The 20,880-nt window shown below is 42.9% G+C and overlaps 1 non-coding gene across 1 annotated transcript; it reads left to right on the plus strand.

Moving 5' to 3' along the window:
- The first annotated feature begins 10,513 nt into the window (after positions 1-10,513).
- TRNAG-UCC (transfer RNA glycine (anticodon UCC)) lies at positions 10,514-10,586 on the plus strand. Its single transcript has one exon. It is a non-coding gene; the product is annotated as a tRNA-Gly (tRNA).
- The last annotated feature ends 10,294 nt before the right edge of the window (positions 10,587-20,880 follow it).

Consider the following 20,880-nt stretch of genomic DNA (forward strand, 5'->3'; position numbering starts at 1 on the left):
CGCTCCGCGGCATGTGGGATCCTCCCAGACCGGGGCACGAACCCGGTTCCCCTGCATCGGCAGGCAGACGCGCAACCACTGCGCCACCAGGGAAGCCCGAGACATAACCTTCTTAATCTCCATCCTGTTCTTTAATCTACACAGATGGTATTTTCTCAAGCTGATGTAAAGAGCTAAGCAAACATTACTTTAATACTCCTCTTCCAACCAGACTGCTACCTGGAGCCCCCTAAGTCCTGGCTATATGTATAAATTCTAGAGCTACTCGTTCAGAGCAGCAAAAAGCCAAGCACGGAGAACATCCTATCTCATTCCAGCAGAACTTTACAAGATAAATGCTAGCTAGATTCTGGATACTGATCAGGGAGCTTTGCACAACCACTGGCCATCCAGATGTTTGGTTCAGAGAAGCTGCCGTACACAAAAGGACAATGAGGGCTCAGACCATTGTGCATTCTGTCTGTTGAAAGTACAAGGTCTGAATAGCTCTTTGTTTTTGTTTGAAGATTTTGTAAAAAGGAAAAAAAAAAATCACCAACATGGGAGTTATGGAAAAAAAAATGCTACATATGATCCTGAAAACTAAAAAAGGAAGCTCTTCATTTTTTACTATGAAACCAAAATAAAAGTTTAGAAAAGCAGTTGTTGTCCTCAATAAGACAGAAGACAATTTTTGCAACAAGTGTATAAAGCTTGTGGAAGCAGGCAAGATAAAAGAGGACAAAATATGCAAATGTAGGATTAAAATCCTCATTGCAGGAGGAAAGCAAAACGTTTATTGTAGAAAACAGAGACAGTAGTATGTTTATCATTTGAGATGCCTTTCCAGAATGAAAAGGAACAAAACAAAATGAAAATAATGAGAAAGAAAAGACAGCTACAGAGGACAGAAAAAAGATCTTCCTTATCGTTTCAAGGGGAAAAAATGAGCAATAATCAAAGATATACCTGAAGAAAATATTCATCCGTGACGTAAGACCTGGGTCCAAGATTTGCAAAGATGCAATATTTTAGGAAAAATTCGTGAGAAGAGAAAGACACAGAGAAACTATGGGAAACATTTTTTTTTTTTTTGCGGTACGCGGGCCTCTCACTGTTGTGGCCTCTCCCGTTGTGGAGCACAGGCTCCGGACGCGCAGGCTCAGCGGCCATGGCTCACGGGCCCAGCCGCTCCGCGGCATGTGGGATCCTCCCGGACCGGGGGCACGAACCCGTGTCCCCTGCATCGGCAGGCGAACTCTCAACCACTGCGCCACCAGGGAAGCCCGGGAAACATTTTTAAAATAAAAGAATAAAGAAGGTTTGAGAAAGATCCAGGCAGGAAAGGTTTCCGAGAAAGAAAATAAACTGTCTCAGGCTTCTTTCTGAACACTAAAGGGCAGAAAGTAACTGTACTGGCTTGAATGGTGTTCCCCGCCCCCTGCCGTCACTTTACATCCACCTGGAACCTCAGAATGCGCTCTTATTTGCAAAGAGGGTCTTTGTAGATGTAGTTAAATAAGTTAAGATGAGGTCACTGAATTAGGGTGGGACCTAAGTCCAATGGCCGGTGTCTTTATAAGAGAAAAGAGGGAGACGCAGTTACAGAAATGCAGGTCAGGAGGCCATGTGAAGCAGAGATTGGAGTGATGCAGCTACAAGCCAAAGGATGTCAGGGATTGCTGGCAACCATGGAAGCTGGAAGAGGCAAGGGAGGATTTCTCCCTCGAACCTTCAGAGGGAGTGTGGTCCTGCCAACATCTTGACTTCAGACTTCTAGCCTCCAGAACTATGAGAGAATAAATTTCTGTTGTTTTAAGCCATTCAGTTTGTGGCAATTTGTTATGGCAGGCCTAGGAAAACAATACAGTAACAGATCAAAATTTGTTAATTTTTTTGAAAAATAAATTTATTTATTTATTTTCGGCTGCATTGGGTCTTCGTTGCTGCGCGTGGGCTTTCTCTAGTTGCGGCGAGTGGGGGCTACTCTTTGTTGTAGTGCGCGGGCTTCTCATTGCAGTGGCTTCTCTTGTTACGAAGCACGGGGTTGAGGCGAGTGGGGGCTACTCTTTGTTGTAGTGCGCGGGCTTCTCATTGCAGTGGCTTCTCTTGTTACGAAGCACGGGCTCTAGGCGCATGGGCTTCAGTAGTTGTGGCAGGCGGGCTCAGTAGTTGTGGCTTTCAGGCTCTACAGCACAGGCTCAGTAATTGTGGCACGTGGGCTTACTTGCTCCAAGGCATGTGGGATCTTCCTGGACCAGGGATCGAACCTGTGTCCCCTGCATTGGCAGGCGGATTCGTAACCACTGTGCCACCAGGGAAGTCCCCAACATTTGTGAATTTTTAAGAGAGAAAGGTGATGACTCAGAAATTTAAAAACCAATCAAGCTGTTCTTATGGAAGGCATAGATCAAGACGTTCTCAGACACACAATGATTGAGAAAAGATAACCCTCACATACTGCCTAAAAAACTTACCTGGAATTGCAGGATAAGGATGCCTGCAACCATGATATTTACTATGGTTCTGGAGTCCTAGCCAGTGCGTAGCCAATCAGACATACAGAAGAAATAAGAGATTTAGATGGAAGAAGACAAAGTTGTTTGCAGAAGAGTATCTATGTCTTCAAAAAGAGACTACTTTGTTTTTAAGTAAAGAAGCACAAAAAAATATATAAAACCATTTTGTATATAAATTTAATTACTAAAGGGACACACACTAAATCTTAATAGTGATTATCCATAGGTGGTAGGATTACAGACTAATTTTCCAGTGCTTTTTCACTATGTTTCAAATTTTCTATAATGAGCATGTATTCCTTTTATAATCAGAAAAGTATGTTTAAAAGTATATTGGCATGCATGTGCACATACACACACAGAGACTGGAAAGTAATATAAAAATTTAAGAAAAGAAAAAAATTGATCAGACACCAGATTTTTAGCAAAATTGATCTTTTAGCTAATACATAGACATTTGGCAGTGAGCTAGATGCCACTGGGTATACAACAAAAAAGAACCATGAGTTCTGCCCACTGAAAATGTATAAGAAATGCACACAAATAATTTCAGTGTAAAATATGACAGGTGCTATAGAGAAATGCAAAGAATTGCAGGGTTCTAAAGAGTGAAAGATGATTTTCCCATAGGGGAATCAGGTAAGGCTGCATGGAAAACAGCCCTGGTAGAGGCGTATTTCAAGAAGGCATTTTAGAAGGACGGAGAGGCATAAAAAAGCCCCAGAGGCCTGGGTGATGGTGAGTAAAGGCCTGTTTGGCTGGATCATGGGCCAGAGGCGTGAAGGCTCCAAAGATTGGTTGGAGGCATTTGTGGAAAGCTAAAAGCTCTATTCCATAAGCAAAGGAGAGATGTGAAGGCTTTTTGTTGTTGTTTTATTGTGTTGTTATTTGTTTGAAAGCATAAGTATAATGCTGACAGAGTGGGACATTTGGGAAAGTACTCTTTGTAGCATTAAGGAAATCATCCCCCAGAATCAGGTTAACTACAGCTGAGGATTCTGACAAACTGGATGTTCTTATCAAAACTTGTTGAATGGGGCTTCCCTGGTGGCGCAGTGGTTGGGAGTCGGCCCGCCGATGCAGGGGGACGCGGGTTCGTGCCCCGGTCTGGGAAGATCCCACATGCTGCGGAGCCGTTGGGCCCGTGAGCCATGGCCGCTGAGCCTGCGCATCCGGAGCCTGTGCTCCACAACGGGAGAGGCCGCAGCAGTGAGGGGCCAGGTACCGCAAAAAAAAAAAAAAAAAAAAAAAAAAAAGCAAAACTTGCTGAATGGAATCTTTGAGAAGTCAGGGAGACCAAGAAAAACTGCCGGAAGCTCAGAGAAGGAGGAAATGACACAAATGTCACTCCAAAAAGGGAGTTCATAGAAGCAAACACACCTGTCCTTTTCCTATTCCTATCTCCTTAAGAGATCAAATGAGAAACATAAGGAATTAAAAGTCACTTTCACAATGGAAGCTTGTAAAAAAATGCACACTATTTGGTTCACTCCAGACATGTCAAATCAGAGCCTGAATCTTAAACAAATTCCTCAAGTGATTTTTATGCACCGTAAGATATGAGGGGCATTGGAGCACAGCCTATAACAATGGGGAGATCACAGAACTTTTAAATAAATACAACCTACTGTGCATTAGACAGGGGGACAAGCTCTGCAACTTACTAGTTGTGTGACTTTGGACAAGTTAATCTCTTTGAACTTCAGTTACCTCATCTATAAAATGAGGGTAACAAAAGTATCTATACCCCATCAGGTAGTTGTGAAATTTATATTAGTACATATACATAATACATATTTCCATGCATACATATCTATACGTATATATGACTATCTATCTATCTATCTATCCATCATCTCCTCAAAAGACTGTCTGGCTTTGTGAGTGCACATCCATGTGAATAAGAGCAACTTACCCATGAAATCTATTGAGAACATATAACCAACAGGATTGGTAAGAGATTGGATGTGGGCTATGGGTGAGCTCCTGGTTTCTGATATTAGCAACGGAAGGAAAGGTTGAGCCATTTACCCAGTGGTGTGGGTGGGCAAAGAGCAATGACGGTGAGTTCCGTAGTGGGCGTTTTAAGGTTCAATTGCCCATGGCAATGTCCAGTGGACATTTGGGCAGGTGGTCCTATATGCTGTGGACAGAGACCTGGGAAGAATATATGGATCTGTGAGTCACCAGCCTAAAGACAGTACCTGAAGCCATGGGGATAGGAAAGATGACGAGGGAGAGCAGACAGAGTGAGAAGAGAACCCTGAGGAGCATCCAAATTCAAGGGCCAGGCAGAAGAGAAGAGCTCCCTAAAAGAAGCTGAGAAGGTGCAATAGGGAGATAGAAAGAGAAGTACAAGAGAGCAGAGGCGCAGACGCCAAGGGAGGGGAAAGTTTTAACGGGGCGCATGTGCAGAGTGGGTCTGTGAGCTAAAGACTAAACGCGTCACCTGGATTTGGTAGCAGAAAGGTCTCTGGTGACTTTGGCAAGAGCAGGCTTAGTGGGAACAAGAAGGGGAAGCATCCAAAGGCGAATTTGCAAGGGAATTTGTGGAACTATCGCGGGGATCAAAAGGAGAATTTAGAGTGGCTGAAATGTACTCCCAACGTAATTAAAAAGTCTTCACATCTATTAAGCAAACACAGCCTGAGATTATATTTTAAAAGACTGCAACACAGTGATAACCGCGAAAGACCAATTAAAAAGCTGAGGCCAAAAAGCATACATCCTTTTCTTACACATAAAGGAGCCCAAAGTAACTGCTTTAATTAAATATGTAAAATAGTTCAATATAAAAATAAGAATATTCGTTGTGGCATGAAACTGGGAGCCCTTTTTGGTAAGTCAGTCATGGCAGGCTACACTGGATTTGGGCATGACTTTCCCTAAATTCACCCAGTGGGGGAAAAAAGGGGAGCAAATTTTAAAACCACAGATATTCTCCTCTCCTACAAAGAGGGTGAAGCTGCTCCAACCCACGGAATGGATGTGTACCCCAACAAAATAGGGACTTGCCCCGAGACTGGAGAAAGCCGAAGACAAGGGTCTCAGCTTGGGGGTGCTGAGAGAGACCCGAAAGAAGCCTCAAATGCTCTAGGTCCCACACCCCCGGGGAAATTTGTCCCAAGTTGCCTACCAGGGGGCAGCTAATAAGTTAAAAGCATTAGACTTGGTTCTGAGGGTCTACCAAAGAGCTATGACTGTTCAGAGCCCACATGGTGAAAGGCTGGCAAAAAAATAAGATTCATTTTCAAGGTAACAGCACTAAAAGAAGTAAAAGGGTGTTTTTCAAATTCTTGGGTCTGTGTTCATGGCTGTCAAGTACTACATTTTTGATGGTAGACCTGCCTGAATTCAGAAGTAAACACAGGTTCTTAAAAATACCTTTCAGAAAACTGAAAATATTTTGTATTCATAAGAGCAGTATACAAAGGTATATAACATTATATATATATTTTTAAAATAAATTTAGTTATTTATTTATGGCCGCATTGGGTCTTTGTTGCTGCATGCAGGCTTTCTCTAGTTGCGGCGAGCGGGGGCTACTCTTTGTCACAGTGCGTGGGCTTCTCGTTGTGGTGGCTTCTCTTGTTGCAGAGCATGGGCTCTAGGCACGCGGACTTTGGTAGTTGTGGCATGCAGGCTCAGTAGTTGTGGCGCACGGGCTTAGTTGCTCCGCAGCACATGGGATCTTCCTGGACGAGGGCTCAAACTCATGTCCCCTGCATTGGCAGGCGGATTCTTAACCACTGCACCACTGCGCCACTAGGGAAGTCCCAACATTATATATTTTTGATCAAGCTTAAAATTTATTTTTGCTACAACTGACGATACATACCGCTGAGCCTGATCTGTCTTACTAAAAGTTGAGCTGGGCACGTGACAGGACCTGGTATAGGGCAGAGGTCACTTTGGCACAAGTAAGTTGTGAGAGGCAATGGATATTATCAAGCAGACACTTAAGAAAGACTGGGCGTTTGAGACACACTTGAGAATTTTACCTCCAGAGTATACAAGAGACCACAATCAAGGTAGAAAACTAGGTTTGCTGTGAAGAATTAACCAATAAACAGTATGTTAACAGTTTGTAGCTCTGGGTACACAAAATATAAACTGTTGTACATTGGTCAAAATTTGAAAGTATTTTATGGTCCAGCAGAGTACTATATCACACCAGCTGAAGACCACTGGAGTCACAGAACAAAGACCCCAGGTTTCCAGCAGCAGGTGTAGGAGCCAGAGGTCATGAGTTGAGCTGAGGGCGCCACGGCAGCAGAGAGGGTCAACCGGAGCCGCACAGAAACGGGAGACTTGTGCGGCCACGAGGAACCCAGTGTGAGCTACCCAGGCCCGTCGCTACCCAGGAGGGAGTGGAGTGTCTGCAGTCCTAGTTTTGAAACTAGAGAGCATGCTGGTGCCAAATATCATTGAAATGGCTGTTTCCAGGGTTGATTTTGCCTGGAAAAGTTGGAGGACTTGTCTGGTATTCTGATTACAGTGTGTGTTTAGCTAGTTGATTTGGAAGACTTTTGGACCCCAATTATCCAGACCATTAACACAGGGCTCAGTGCTCAAGGTGGTCACCAAATGGCTGGGCAGGTCACCAAACTCCCTGGGCAGGGAGGAGACAAGGGTCAAAACCATTCTATAAACTAAGCTACCATCAATGGGGGACAGGGGATATGCTGTTAAGGGCTAGAAGCTGAATACAGATTTTTTTAAAAAAAAATTTATGCTCTACCTTATTTTTTAGAAGAGATTTAAAGCAGCTTACTGAAATGTATCTCACTCAAAGGAGAAAATTAGATACAGAACAAATTCAGAACAAGGGAAAATTAGGTGTGGGTAAATAACCTGAAAACAAGAGAATAAGTTTAGGCTGCATGTTATAAAGTCCTTTAAGGCTGTTAGAAGCAAGCCATAAATAGGGTCCTGAGCTTCCTAGAGGCTAATGCAAAGAGGAAAAAACCCAGCCAGCCATTTAGAGGATTCCTACTGCCTATAAGGTTAACAACAAAGCTGCTTTTTGGTCCCGGGAAAACTTTTCTCATAGGCCCTCTTAAAGGAGACACTGTGTGACAGACTGAGAAAAACCCTCAAGACCTTCTTGCAAGAGACGCACCATCCAGATCCATATGGCTCTTTCCTGCTCTGTCCATCAGTGCAAGTTAAAGTCCTAACACCAAGGCACAGATCAAGAAAAGCAAGACTAAGAGGGGCCAAGAAAGGCAGGCCAAGTGTTTGCAGCTACATTATGGTTGGGCCTAATCCAGAAATTAAATTTAAACCATTTATGGCATGGACATCTCTTAGGTAATTCTTTATGAACATTCTTCTTAAAATCAAGCTTTTGTTAAGATTTGGACCTAAGAGAGTTCGAAATTATGTATTTGAGCTAAAACCTCAAGCAGAGCTACTCTATGCTGTTGATTAAGGGCAGAGATGTTTGCTCTAACAGTCAATCCAATTGCCTTAGGAAACAGCCTATAAGTGGCAGGGATATGACAGCACAGGCTCGTAGACTGAGAGATTAAGCACAGGGGCTCTTGGAGTCAGACAGACCTGGGCTTAAGTGTCACCTCTACACTCACCAGCCGTGGGATCTCTCTGAGATCGTCTGATAAACGGGAATCCATTCAATGTCCACACATGTCTTCTGAGCATCCACAGTGTGAGGGGCAATCAAATAGCATCTACTGCCTGTAGTCGTTTGGGAGGATTAAATAGGTAAATGCGTCTAAAGTATTTAGCTCAGTCACTGGTACATATTAAGCATTCAGTACACAGCAAAACTAATAATAATCATAATAAATAATAATCATAATAAAAGATTTCTGGTTCCATTCTCATGCATAAATAATTATCTGAGTAAGGTCTTAAAGTTCTACATTACTGAAAATGGTTGCAATAATTTTAGCCTTGAAAATGTTCCATGTCGGCATTACTGATCATCCACAAAGGCATCAAAAATATTAAAAAGAGCACCAGAGTTTTTAGCCACGTTAACTCACTGATAACTCCAGATGAATGTTATACCTTGCGGTACCTACATGAGTCAACCAGCTATCAAAGCCTTAAATATAAGCCAGTTAAATATCAGAGAACATCTGCCAAAATTATGATTCTAGTTGTAGAATGTAGAAGTCTTGATGTTTTGATGTTCCTAAGGGAAATATGCTGGTACCTTCACTCATCTCTCAATTTAGTGATACTGCATAGAATATAATTCTCCCATAAAATGCCTCTGAGGGCTTCCCTGGTGGCGCAGTGGTTGCGCGTCCGCCTGCCGATGCAGGGGAACCGGGTTCGCGCCCCGGTCTGGGAGGATCCCACATGCCGCGGAGCGGCTGGGCCCATGAGCCATGGCCGCTGGGCCTGCGCGTCCGGAGCCTGTGCTCCTCAACGGGAGAGGCCACAACAGAGGGAGGCCCGCATACCACAAAAAAAAAAAAAAAAAGCCTCTGAAAACAAAAAGCCTACTCAACCCTGTAGAGTATTAGGGATGCTGGGCAGGCAGCTAGCTAAATCACTCATTAGCCAAGAGTTGTGTTTCTGCACAATAGTCCCACAGGCGTAATTCAAGTTTGTGCCTGAGCAAAAATACAAATTACTACATATCAGACTTCAAAAATCTTCACATAGTCAACACCTCAAATGTTACAATCTGCAGATGCCAACCAAGTTCATGATAAACCTCTCTTTTGGTTGTGCTCAGTAAAGCCAGACGTCCTTTGAGGCCACCCTGAGTTCATAACAACAAACCCAGGCTGTCCTCACAGAGTCGCATTTATATGTGTCTCTCTGATATACCAGGGGAACTTGCAGCTGATCCAAATGCAGGCTTGGGTCATTAGGGTACAAGTTTTAAAAGGAATGGACGATATACCACCCTGTTTTATCCAGACTTGAAATTACCTGCAGATTGTGGCTTCCCCAGAAGCATCCAGATGTGGGGTTATATGAGGATCAGAAGCTGGGCTTGGCAGGGGAGAGGTCCATATGGCGCCCCTACCACTTATCATTTGTAACACATCAGTTTCTTACCCATTGAGTCAAAGGCCAAGGAAAGATCAGTAAAAACTACAAACAATCTTATCCTGACAGATTTCGATATAAAGTGAAGAAGAATGGTCGATGGGGTAATAGCTGCGCCTTGCTTAGAATGCTGCCACGACAGACCAGACTTTCAATTCATCAAGAAGAAAAATGTCATATGTTTCAGATGGAATGCACTGCAAGCTGATGAGTCTATACTGGGGAGGGGGGAATCAAAGAAGCTCGTTTTTCCTTCTTCATTTTTGACGGGTTAGGCTACTCTCTAATTCCAACCAAATTGAACCATTCATTCATTCAATTAATATTTACTAAGTTACTAATGCTAAGCATTGTGGTTGGTATGAGGGACACAGTGGTAAATAAAGAGCCATTATTCCTAATTTTAGAGAGTTTATAATCCATATCATTGTTTATGGGATTTAAAAAAGTGTCAGGGATAATAGTCCACTGGCAGAGGATGACATTTTAGCCAGGTGCTTTTAGTTTGAGCTTTTAAATCATCTACTATAAGAGGAAATATTGCAGACACATGTGAGGCCTCCTTCCCAGCTCATGCTCTTTGAAACTGATTTTTCTCTATATCCTTTTCAGAGAGAATCTGCCCTATCCACACACTCTGCTGAGGATGTGGGTCTAGGAGGCCATGTTTATACCACACGATCCCACTACCCTGAACTCAACTGTTTGAATCAGGGATAGATACCTGAATCCAAGAAATTAGGGTCCAAGAATGAACCCTTCGCCCTATGACTATGAGGGGCGAAGGGGCCGCAAGACCAGGGGATTGGGGGACTAGAAATCAATTTAGTAATACAAAACAGTGAATGAGAACTTTGTATGTGCCAGGGCCTTGCCAGGGCCTAGAAATCCAACAATGAACAAGGTAGACATGGTTCCCACCCTCACCTCTAGTGGATGAGAGAATAGTTAGTAAACAAATAAATATCAATTGTGGAAATTCCCTGGTGGTCCAGTGGTTAAGACTCCGCTCTTCCAATGCAGGGGGCCCAGGTTCGATCCCTGGTCAGGGAAGTAGACCCCACATGCAGCAACTAAAGATCCCGCATGCCGCAACTAAAAAAAATCCCGCATGCTGCAACGAAGATCCCGCATGGCACAACTGAGACCCGGTACAGACAAATAAATATTTTTTAAAAATCAATTGTGATAAACACCATTAAGAAAATAAAGAGGAGTCTGAGTTAGAGAACGGCTCGAAGAGAGAACAGTAAGTGCAAGAGAATAGTAAGTGCAAAGGACAGGGAGGAACTCAAATTGTTCTAGAGACCAAAATCAGGCCACTGAAGCACGGTGAGTAGCATGAGAGAAGGAGGGAGAGGAAGGCTGAACAGGGATCACGCGGGATCTCGTAGGGCTTTGTAAAAGGTCTGGGCTTGCAGTGCAATGGGCCACAGAAGGGATTTAAGAAAGAAAAGACATTGTGTTGTCAACATTTTAAAACATCACTCTGGCGTAAGGACAGACATATAAACCAATGAAACAGAAGAGAAATCCTAGAAATTAACCCTTGTATACATGATAAATTGATTTTCGACAAGGATGCCAAGACCATTCAACGGGAAAAGGACAGTCCTTTCAACAAATAATGCCGGGAAAACTGAACATCCACATGTAAAAGAATGAAGTTGGACCCTTACCTTATACCATATACAAAAATTAACTCAAAGTGGATCAAAGACATAAATGTAAAAGCTACAACTATAAAACTCTTAGAAGAAAACACAGGGGGAAATCTTCATGACATTGGATTTGGCAATGATTTCTTGGATACAAACACCAAAAGCACAGGCCACAAGAGAAAAAAATAGATAAACTGGACTTCATGAAAATTTAAAAACTTTTGTGCATCAAAGGGCATTGTCAACAGAATAAAAGTACAACCCACATAACAGGTGAAAATATTTGCAAATCATATATATCTGATAAAGGATTAATATCCAGACTATATTAAGAACTCTTAAAACTCAACAACAACAAAACAAACAACCCAATTTAAAAATGGGTAAAGGACTTGAATACCATTTCTCCAAAGAAGATATACAAATGGCCAATAAGCACATGAAAAGATGCTCAACATTATTAATCATTAGTGAAAGGCAAATCAAAACAACAATGAGATACTACTTCATACCTGTTAGGATGGCTATTAAAAAAAAAAAGGAAAATAACGAGTGTTGGTGAGAACGTGGAGGAACTGAAGCCCTGGAGCACTGCTGTGGGAATGATGTAAAATGGTGCAGCCACTTTGAGACTAGTTTGAGAGTGCCTCCAAAAGTTAAAAATCGAATTACCATAAGATCCAGCAATTTCACTCCTACTTAATATACCCAAAAGAATTAAAAGCAGGGACTCAAGCACATACTTGTATAACAATGTTCACAGTAACATTATCCACAATAGCTAAAAAGTAGAAACAACCCAAGCATCCATCAATAGGTGAATAAACAAAATGCAGTATATACACATGATGAAACATTATTCAGCCATAAAAAGGAATGAAATTCTGATACATGCTACAACATGGATGAACCTTGAAAATATTACGCCAAGTGAAATAAATCATACACAAAAGGACAAAAATTGTATAATTCCACTTATATGTATACGTAGAATAGGCAAATTCACAGAGACAGAAGATAGAACAGAGGTTGCGAGGGGCTGGGGACGGGGGGAATGGGGAGTCATTGTTTAATGGGTACGGTGTTGGGTACGGTGTCTATCTGGGATGATGAAAAATGTTCTGAAAGTGGATAGTGGTGATGGGTGCACAACCCTGTGGATGTACATAATGGCCCTGAATTGTACGCTTAAAAATGGTAAATTTTATGTTGTGTATATTTTACCATGATAAAAAGAAGTATTAAAGAAAAACCCACCGCTGCTGGGAAAAAATGGACTGGAGAGAGGCAACTGTGCTTTCGGGGAAGCTGGCATGCAGAGAGGAGATTGGTATCGACACGCAGAGAAGAGTGAAGCTGAGAAATCACAGGGACTGGAGAGAAACAAGAATAGCTGCTTGATGGCTTCCCAGTCACATGGGGCCCAGCTGTGCTTCCTGCACTGCATTCTGGGGAGATTCACCCACACCCTTTCCATGCATTACTTTATACCTGAGCTAGACCCAGTGGATCTCCGTTCTCTGCGAGGAAACCATCCCTGATTAAGGCAGGGAACACAGCTGGGGGCAGCTAAGACACACACGGCCTGGAGACTAAAAGTTTGAGGCTGTTGGTTTCTAAAGCTAGACTATCTCCAGCTCCAGGAGAGCAGAACAACTGGTTTTGTCCTTCTCCCGCAGTGCCCGGCACCGTGCCTGCCCCATGGCGGGAGACTGCAACACACAGCTGTTGAATCAGGGCTGAGAAACTCTCCTGTCAGTCAGTAGAGATCTGAGCTCCACGGTCTCTCACCAAATGTATACCCAATTGAAACCTAGGAACCAAGCCCCTGCATCTGCCCTCATTGCTGATTTGAATGGCCGACATGCTTCTTCACAAGGACTTCTACCTAATTTGCTGAAGGTCAGAAGAAGTTTATGCTAAAATTTCAATTTTACAGAATCCTAAGGACCTCTCTACAAAGTCTGAGTTCCAGGACGCCCAAGATCGATTGGGTTCCCAACAATATTCATCAAACCAGGTGTAAGAAAAATTAAACTCACTTTCTCATGAACTTAGGACGCATCCAAATGGTTTTTAATTTAATAATACTCTGCCGTTCATAGGTGAGAGACAATGTCTCCTCCCTTAAAACACTGGAGTCAGAATTTCAAGAGATCCTCAGATGGCAAAACTGGAACTTGCTCATTGCATCTTTCCCAACCATTGCAGCCTCTAGCGCATGTCATTTCTAAAGTGAGAAAACTAGAAACAACCTGATTTTACAAAAGGAGGGAAACTGTTCCACAGATAATTGTTTATCACCTTGTTGGGCTATCATGCACCGATTAAAATGGTAACTTCAAAGACTACATAACAAGAAGACAGTTACAAAATACAGTTAAATGAAAAAACAGGAATGTGAAAGTAATGTATAATTTGATTACAGCCATGTAGAAATGGCTTTGGAGCTATAAAAATTGGAAGGTACCAAAGGAGATGAAAATACTTGCTTCAAGGTGGTGAAATTACACATGGAATTTAAAAATGTATTTAAAAGTTATTTATAATATTTAAAAAGTTATAAACACACACACACACACACACACACACACACACACACACACAATCATGGCTCTAGAGTAAAAACCTGAACAGATGGATTGAAGAACTTTTGCTCAATGAGCTGCCTCATCAGGCTGGGGATAACTGATGTCTAGTATAAACACACACACACACACACACACACACACACAATCATGGCTCTAGAGTAAAAACCTGAACAGATGGATTGAAGAACTTTTGCTCAATGAGCTGCCTCATCAGGCTGGGGATAACTGATGTCTAGTATAGGATTCAGTAAGGCAGGGTTTCTTCAAGGGTGGTCCTGGCACCAGCGGCATCAACATCATCTGGGAGCTTGTTAGAAGTGCAAAATCTGGGTTAACCCCGACCTACTGAACTTGAAACTCTGGGGGTGGGATCCAGCAATTTGTTTTAATAAACTCTCCAGGTGATTCTGATGCCTGTTCAAGCTTGAAACTGCTGCTCTGAAAGTACGTTCCCAGTCTGATATTCTGTGATTTCCACAAGTCTATTAAGGGTCCATCCTACACACCTACGTTGTCTCCCCCAGACACCACTCTCATTGTTTACAGAGCTCCATACTCATTCGATCGCGTTCAAAGTCTTTACCTAAGAGTCAAGGTCCTACTTTTGCTACCAAATTTCATCTTTGCTGTTATAGCTAGTTAACAGGGACTGTGCTTATGTGCATCATCTCATTTAATCCTCCTGACAACCCTATAAGGTAGATAATATTAATAAACCCCATTTCATAGATGAGAAAACTGAGGCTCAAAGAAGTTCCAGATCATACAACTAGTAAATGATGAAACAAGAATGACTTCGGAGCACAAGCTCTTAGGCACCCCTGGGGTTCAGAGATGTTTACAAAGATAATAAGTGATGGAACTGGTATGTGAACGCAGGCCTGTCTGAGTCCAAAGCCTAGCTGTTGTGTAACCACTACGCTCTGCTGCCCTGCACTCTGTGCTGGGCAGGACCGTTTGCTTGCTGCCCTTCGAATCATCACTGCCACGAATCTTGCTGTGTGCAAATATCTACTGTCTGTCTTCCTTGCCACCAACCCACATCCCACAGCCCCCATAAGGCCTTCCAGGCTGCTTCCCCAAGATGCCTGGCTAGAAGGGGTTGCTCCCTCCTTCTCCCAACCCCCACCAGGCCCTATCTGTGTGCTTCTCACAATATTTACCAATTCCCACTCTGAATTATAGTTATGCACACGCTCTTTCAGGAGAGGCGGTGGTCTGAGTTGGCATGGTGTCACCAGTGACTCACACAGCACAGGCATTGATTGAATCAACCAGTGCATCTTTTATGTGACTAAATTCATTCTTTAGATATATTATGTATATCTTATCTGCCCAGCTGGAGGACAGTAAGCGCCTTAAGAACAAGGACCAAATCTTTTACTTAATGCATATTTTCAGGAATATACCTGGGGCAGGTACACAGTCAAACCTGTAATATATGCTTGAATTCAAGCAGAATGCTACTGGTACATGATTCTGGCATAATTTTTTTTTTTACTTTTTAAACCCTGCAAGAATGCAGCTTATATTAATCGGGGATAACTGGGTACTATACAAATGGATCCCATCAACTCAGTTTTTGTAAATAGATAGAAATAATAAATTTAATGTTTCAATAACCAAGAGAATCTTATGAGCACATTTTCCTGAAAATATGTTCAAATTTCCATGCAATTTGTTCTTTTCTTGTGGGAAAAGAACTCACAATTCTGTCTTTTAAAAAACTGAGGCTATGCTATGCCTTCATTATGCCTCTTTTAAAATGAAAGCATACAATTAAAAAAAAATCATAACACAATCCCCAATCTCTCTCATTAAGGAAAATATGGATATTTTCATTCCACATATCCATTACCTATCACAGTCATTTATCTAGCCCAACACATATACTTTTAACAGGAAAAAAAAGAGCTCATAAATATTCTAACTCCTATCACATACCCAGAGAGCAAAGGTACAGAAAAATCAGAATATGTATTACAATAATATTTAAACCTCAAAAACTAGATTTAGAAACTTTTAGGAGCAAGATAACATAAAAACAAATGCTACCTTTCTTAATTCATAAATGATTTTATTTAATTATATAACACCATTAACAGAGAAAAATACCAAGCCACATGTTTTAACACACTGAAAGACACAGATTAAAAGTACGTAACAGTAAAAACACACAGATGAAGATGATCAAATTATTATAGCCCTTCAATAGTCATTCATTCCCATCCAGTCCTTATACTGTACTCACATGGTCTAACAGTAAATATACAACAAAAGATCTGAAGAGCTTGGCGATCTTCTCTAAATCAAAATCAATGTTCTACCACTGAACAGACAGTGTAAACTTACCAGCTCCACAGATCCATAATGTTTCCTACTGAAATCCCCACGTCTACAGCCTAGGTCTTCCGAGACAGAGCTGGAACAAAAATGCTTCATCAGTATTATACATAGCGATCTGGCCACAAACCTTCTGCAAAAATCCACTACCATTTGCAAACACGGCTGCTATGGAACAGGCTTGCCCAGCTCCTCACTGCAGGGGAGCCTCCTTGCAACAGACACAGTCCTCAGCAGCCATTGCAGAGCCGGGCGTTCATGGAGCCCTCAGTAAGAAGAAAAACACCCGAGTCATCCCTGGAAGTATAGGCAATGATTGAATTAAATATTTAGTCATTTGGAATCGATTGACATCTCCCAGGCTACTGGTGGTTTATAATTTCATTTTGTATAACCAACGAGGAGAGAAACCCTGCAGTAAACTTGAGGCAAGGGACAAAGCTTGCAATTATCTTTCGTTTAAGAGAGGCTCTTTGTCCCAAATATTCAGCATAAAAATAACCAGCATTATGGGATGTTATATAGGAGACATAAACCTTAAATAGGAGGAAAAAAAAACCTTCAAAATTCTGGTAGGCCCCACGCCCTCCCCTTTACTTTATGACAACATGACAATATGGAAAAAGACTAGGACTAACAGAAAAATGTAAAATTCCAACTTCCAAGTATATTTAGTTTATTTTACATGGCAGTAGCTAATACTTTCCTACCCTCTCCCCTCAAAAAAGGCTTAAATCAGATAAGAAAAATCACATGCGTTGTTGAGGAAGAGTAATTAAAACAAGGGCAAGATTGTTACTGCATTTGCATCTTGAATGCATAGTTACACACTCAAAAGACACATCTTATTGTATAGTTGGCATATATAGGACCTCAAGCAGTACTCATGAAACCACTGGAGATCCACAAATACAAACAGTTTTAATAAGTTGGTTCTAATACGTCATGCGAATACTCTAATAAAACAGAAAATAAAATTCCCCAGGAATTACGTGTTTAATATATCCCAAATATTTGGGATCTAACATGCAAAGAAAGGTGCATTTAGTACCTTTTCATCCTTCCTTAAAAGGTAGGCTACATTTTCTAAATTACAGCCCTGTTGGCACGTTCAGAAAGAGACTGACTCTGATGTTTCACGTCCACAGAACTGACTCTCTGCCAGGTCACTATTCGATAGGCTCCAAGAAGGACAGCAAGAGAGAAATGAGATTAGAGAGTCTAATGTTATTCCGCTTCCTCCATTTCACAGGAATGGCTGAGTTCATCCTATAGGAGAGATTTAACCTTTTGTAGTCCTCACTGCCTTAGCTGAAACCATGTGACAAATTAATGAATGCAGCTTGGAAGAGTGTCCTAGATATTTACCCAGGCTACCTTCCTGCTTCTAGTGACATGATTTTCTACCGAAAAATCTCTGAAAGAGATGTAAAAACTTCCCTCCATGGCCTGCTCCAGTGTTAGCTATGTCCTCTATGCCCATTTTTTAGCCCTTTTTGAAAACGCTCCTGGAGAATACTGCCATTGCCTTACATAACAGTTTCAAGATCCTTCCCCGGAGCCCTGAGTTACCGGGAGGGAGTGGGCTCCGGGGAGGGAAATGTCCACGGGCTTGGACAGAGGTCGGGCACAGAGCCGATGCTCAACGGCTGCTGACTGAGCGCTGTCTGCCCAGACCTCAGCCCACCTCATCAGTTAAGCCAGGCCCATGACGCAGTCACCAACCGCAGCAGCAGCGGCTTCTAACCCAAATGGCCAACAACATGAAAAAAGCAAGGATGCCGGGCTCTGGGTCCCTCCCTGTGCCATCCTCAGCATCACAGAGGGGGGTCCAAGACACAGTGCCAGCTCCCTAACTTTGCCAACAGCCAGAAACAAACACAAAAAAAGGTAACGACCCTACCTCCTGGAGCAACCACCTCCTTAGAAGCCTCATAGAGGGAAAACAATGTCCTAGGAAAACAACCAAGAGAGAGATAAACAGAACATCAGCTATCGGTTGCCCTTTTCCCCTCTAATTACATTTCATCCGATACACTGCAGAGACAGCGCTTGCTAATGGTGGCTGGCAGGCTGAACTATACAGGATGCATTTCTAGGGCGGCAGGAGGCACTCAAACAAGCCATGTTAAAAAACCCGCCCCACTCCCCTCCTCTGTCCCCAGGCTCTCTGGCCCCTTGGCATCCAGCAGCACAAGGGTTGTGTTTAGGGGGATCACCCCGAGCTCCAAGGGGAGTTTTGTTCTCCTCCAGCTCCCCAGAGTCTGGCCCACTGCTGGGCACAGGGTGGACATGCAGTAAATGTTTGGTGCGTTTGTGAAGATATTTGCACATCTTTCAGATCTCACTAGCTGCTGCCTGATAACGTCCCTTGTGAGCACCAAGGCAGGCCACCTGTTGACCTTCTTCCTGATAAGCCCCCGGACGGTACTCCATCAGTCCAGACAGTCCTGGCCCAAGAGGCAGATATGCCTACGTGCACACCAAAACCTATTTCCTGTTCCTCTGGGGCTTGTCGCTAGACTACATTTCCTAGCCCCTCTTGCAGTGACTGTGACCATATGACTGATTTCTGGCCAAGAGAATACAGACCAAAGTGATGTGCCTGTGGGATCCCATGGCAAGCGCCTGCCCTCCTTCCCTGCGGCCAGCGGGGTGGAGAGGACCATAAGGACCCAGAGAAAGGCAGAGCTTCAAGAAGGAGAAAACCAAGTGGAAGGTCATACCTTTAAGAACATCTGTCTTAGAATATGCTGTGAGCAAGAAACAAACATTTAGTTGTGTTAATCACGTAGAGTTTGGGTTTACCTGTGAAAGCCGCTGTGCTACCTGAACTAGAACAGAAGTTGGTATCTTGCAGTGGGGTGCTACTACCATGGCAACAACCTAAAATATGTGGCACAGACTTCACAGGCAGGCAGTAGCCAGGGAGGAAATGCATCTCAGAGGCTGGAGAGACAGAGATCTAGGTTGTAGAGTAGCAAACTGGTGATAAAACGTACACCTACAGTAACTGAGGAGGTGGACCTGTGCCTTCTGAGCCTGCAGCTCTAAGGAATGTGGCTGGACAGGTCAGAGTGAACCGTGGGCTGGCTCCTACTGGCTGACCTTAGCAAGGTTTTTTCAAGGAAGGGATGAGCCCGGGCTAGAACTGGATGGATTTCAAGCAAAGACAGAAGGGACTAGAGAGAGTCTCGAGACCAAGGGCCTCACAGGCTTGAGAAATCACTGTTTCTGGACCCCAAACAATAAGAATTCTGGCCAGTGAAATGTGGGTAGAAATGATGGGTACCTCTTCCAGACGACGCCCATACAAATTTCCCATGAATAATCCTTGCTCTCTTTCCTCATCCGCTGGCTGTGAGGATGGCTGTGAGGGCCAAGAGGGGTGAAGCCGCACCACGAAGGAGTCCTGGTCCCTAAATGACCGCACAGAATATGCTAGGTAGGCACACCCTCACTGGACTGTGAGATGAGAGAGAAAGGACTTTTATTGCTTGAAGCCACTAAGATTGAAGGTTTATCTGTTACAACAGGTGATTTTAATTTCTTGGGTACAGCTCTCCGTAGGTAACAGAAAGTAGTGTAAGAATAAGCCCCACAAAAAAGGGGCTGTCAGAGGGCTGGTGGGCCAGGATGACTGTCAGGGTCAGCAAGCTGTGGCCTCCCGCTGCCTGTTTTTGAATACTAAGTTTTATTGGGATACAGCCACGCCCTTTGGTGACAGGCTGTCTGTGGCTGCTTTTGTGTTTCAATGGCAGAGTCGAGGAGTTGCAACAGAGACCTGTAGGGCCTGCAAAGCACAAACCATTTACTCTCTGGACCTTTATAGAAAAATTGCCCAACCCCTGCCCTAGAGCCTCACCAATCCCTTTTGCTGGTTTCAGGCCTACCCATAAGCTGTGATTAGTATGCCAATGAAAATAGCAGTGTTTATTAGCGTCCATCAGAATCCCCGGGGGTCGGGGGGAGCTTTCTAAAAATGCAGATTCCCTGGCCCTATTCCCAGAGGTTGTGATTCAGCCTGACTGCGATTTTAATAAGCAGTGGTGGGACTTCTGATGCAGGGGGTTCACAGACAATGTTTTGAAACATACTGCTCTTCCAGATGACTCTGGAATCCCTGGGAAACCTGTTAGCCATTCTGTGGCACTTTTATAAGGAAGGACAAGGCCTTGATCAAGTTTTCCATGAATGGGAGGAGGTGTCATATAGTCCCTAAGGGCAAGTGCTTCAGTCACAGATGTGGGTTCTTAACCTCCTTGGGCATTAGTTCCCACATGTATAAAATGTGGTTGATAGTATCACCTACTTAATAGGGTTATAAAGAATAAACGAAAAAGAGCAGATAAAAATTTATTCTAAGCATAACGTCTATTACATGAAAACTACTCAATAAATGTTAGCTATTATTATCGCTCTTTTTATTAGTATGAATTCTTCTCCGGTTGTTAGAGAGAGCCCTGGGAAGGGGCATGCAGCATACATGATTGCCAACTTTTTAAAGAATTTTAAATAAGATGCCTTTTTTTTTAAAACATCTTTATTGGAGTATAATTGCTTTACAATGGTGTGTTAGTTTCTGCATTATAACAAAGTGAATCAGCTATACATATACATATATCCCCATATCTCCTCCCTCTTGCATCTCCCTCCCACCCTCCCTATCCAAAAAAAAAAAAAAATGGTTATGAAGAACCTAGGGGGGCAGGACAGGAATAAAGATGCAGACATAGAGAATGGACTTAAGGA

This window comes from Physeter macrocephalus, chromosome 9, assembly GCF_002837175.3.
Source record: "Physeter macrocephalus isolate SW-GA chromosome 9, ASM283717v5, whole genome shotgun sequence".
NCBI lineage: Eukaryota > Metazoa > Chordata > Mammalia > Artiodactyla > Physeteridae > Physeter > Physeter macrocephalus.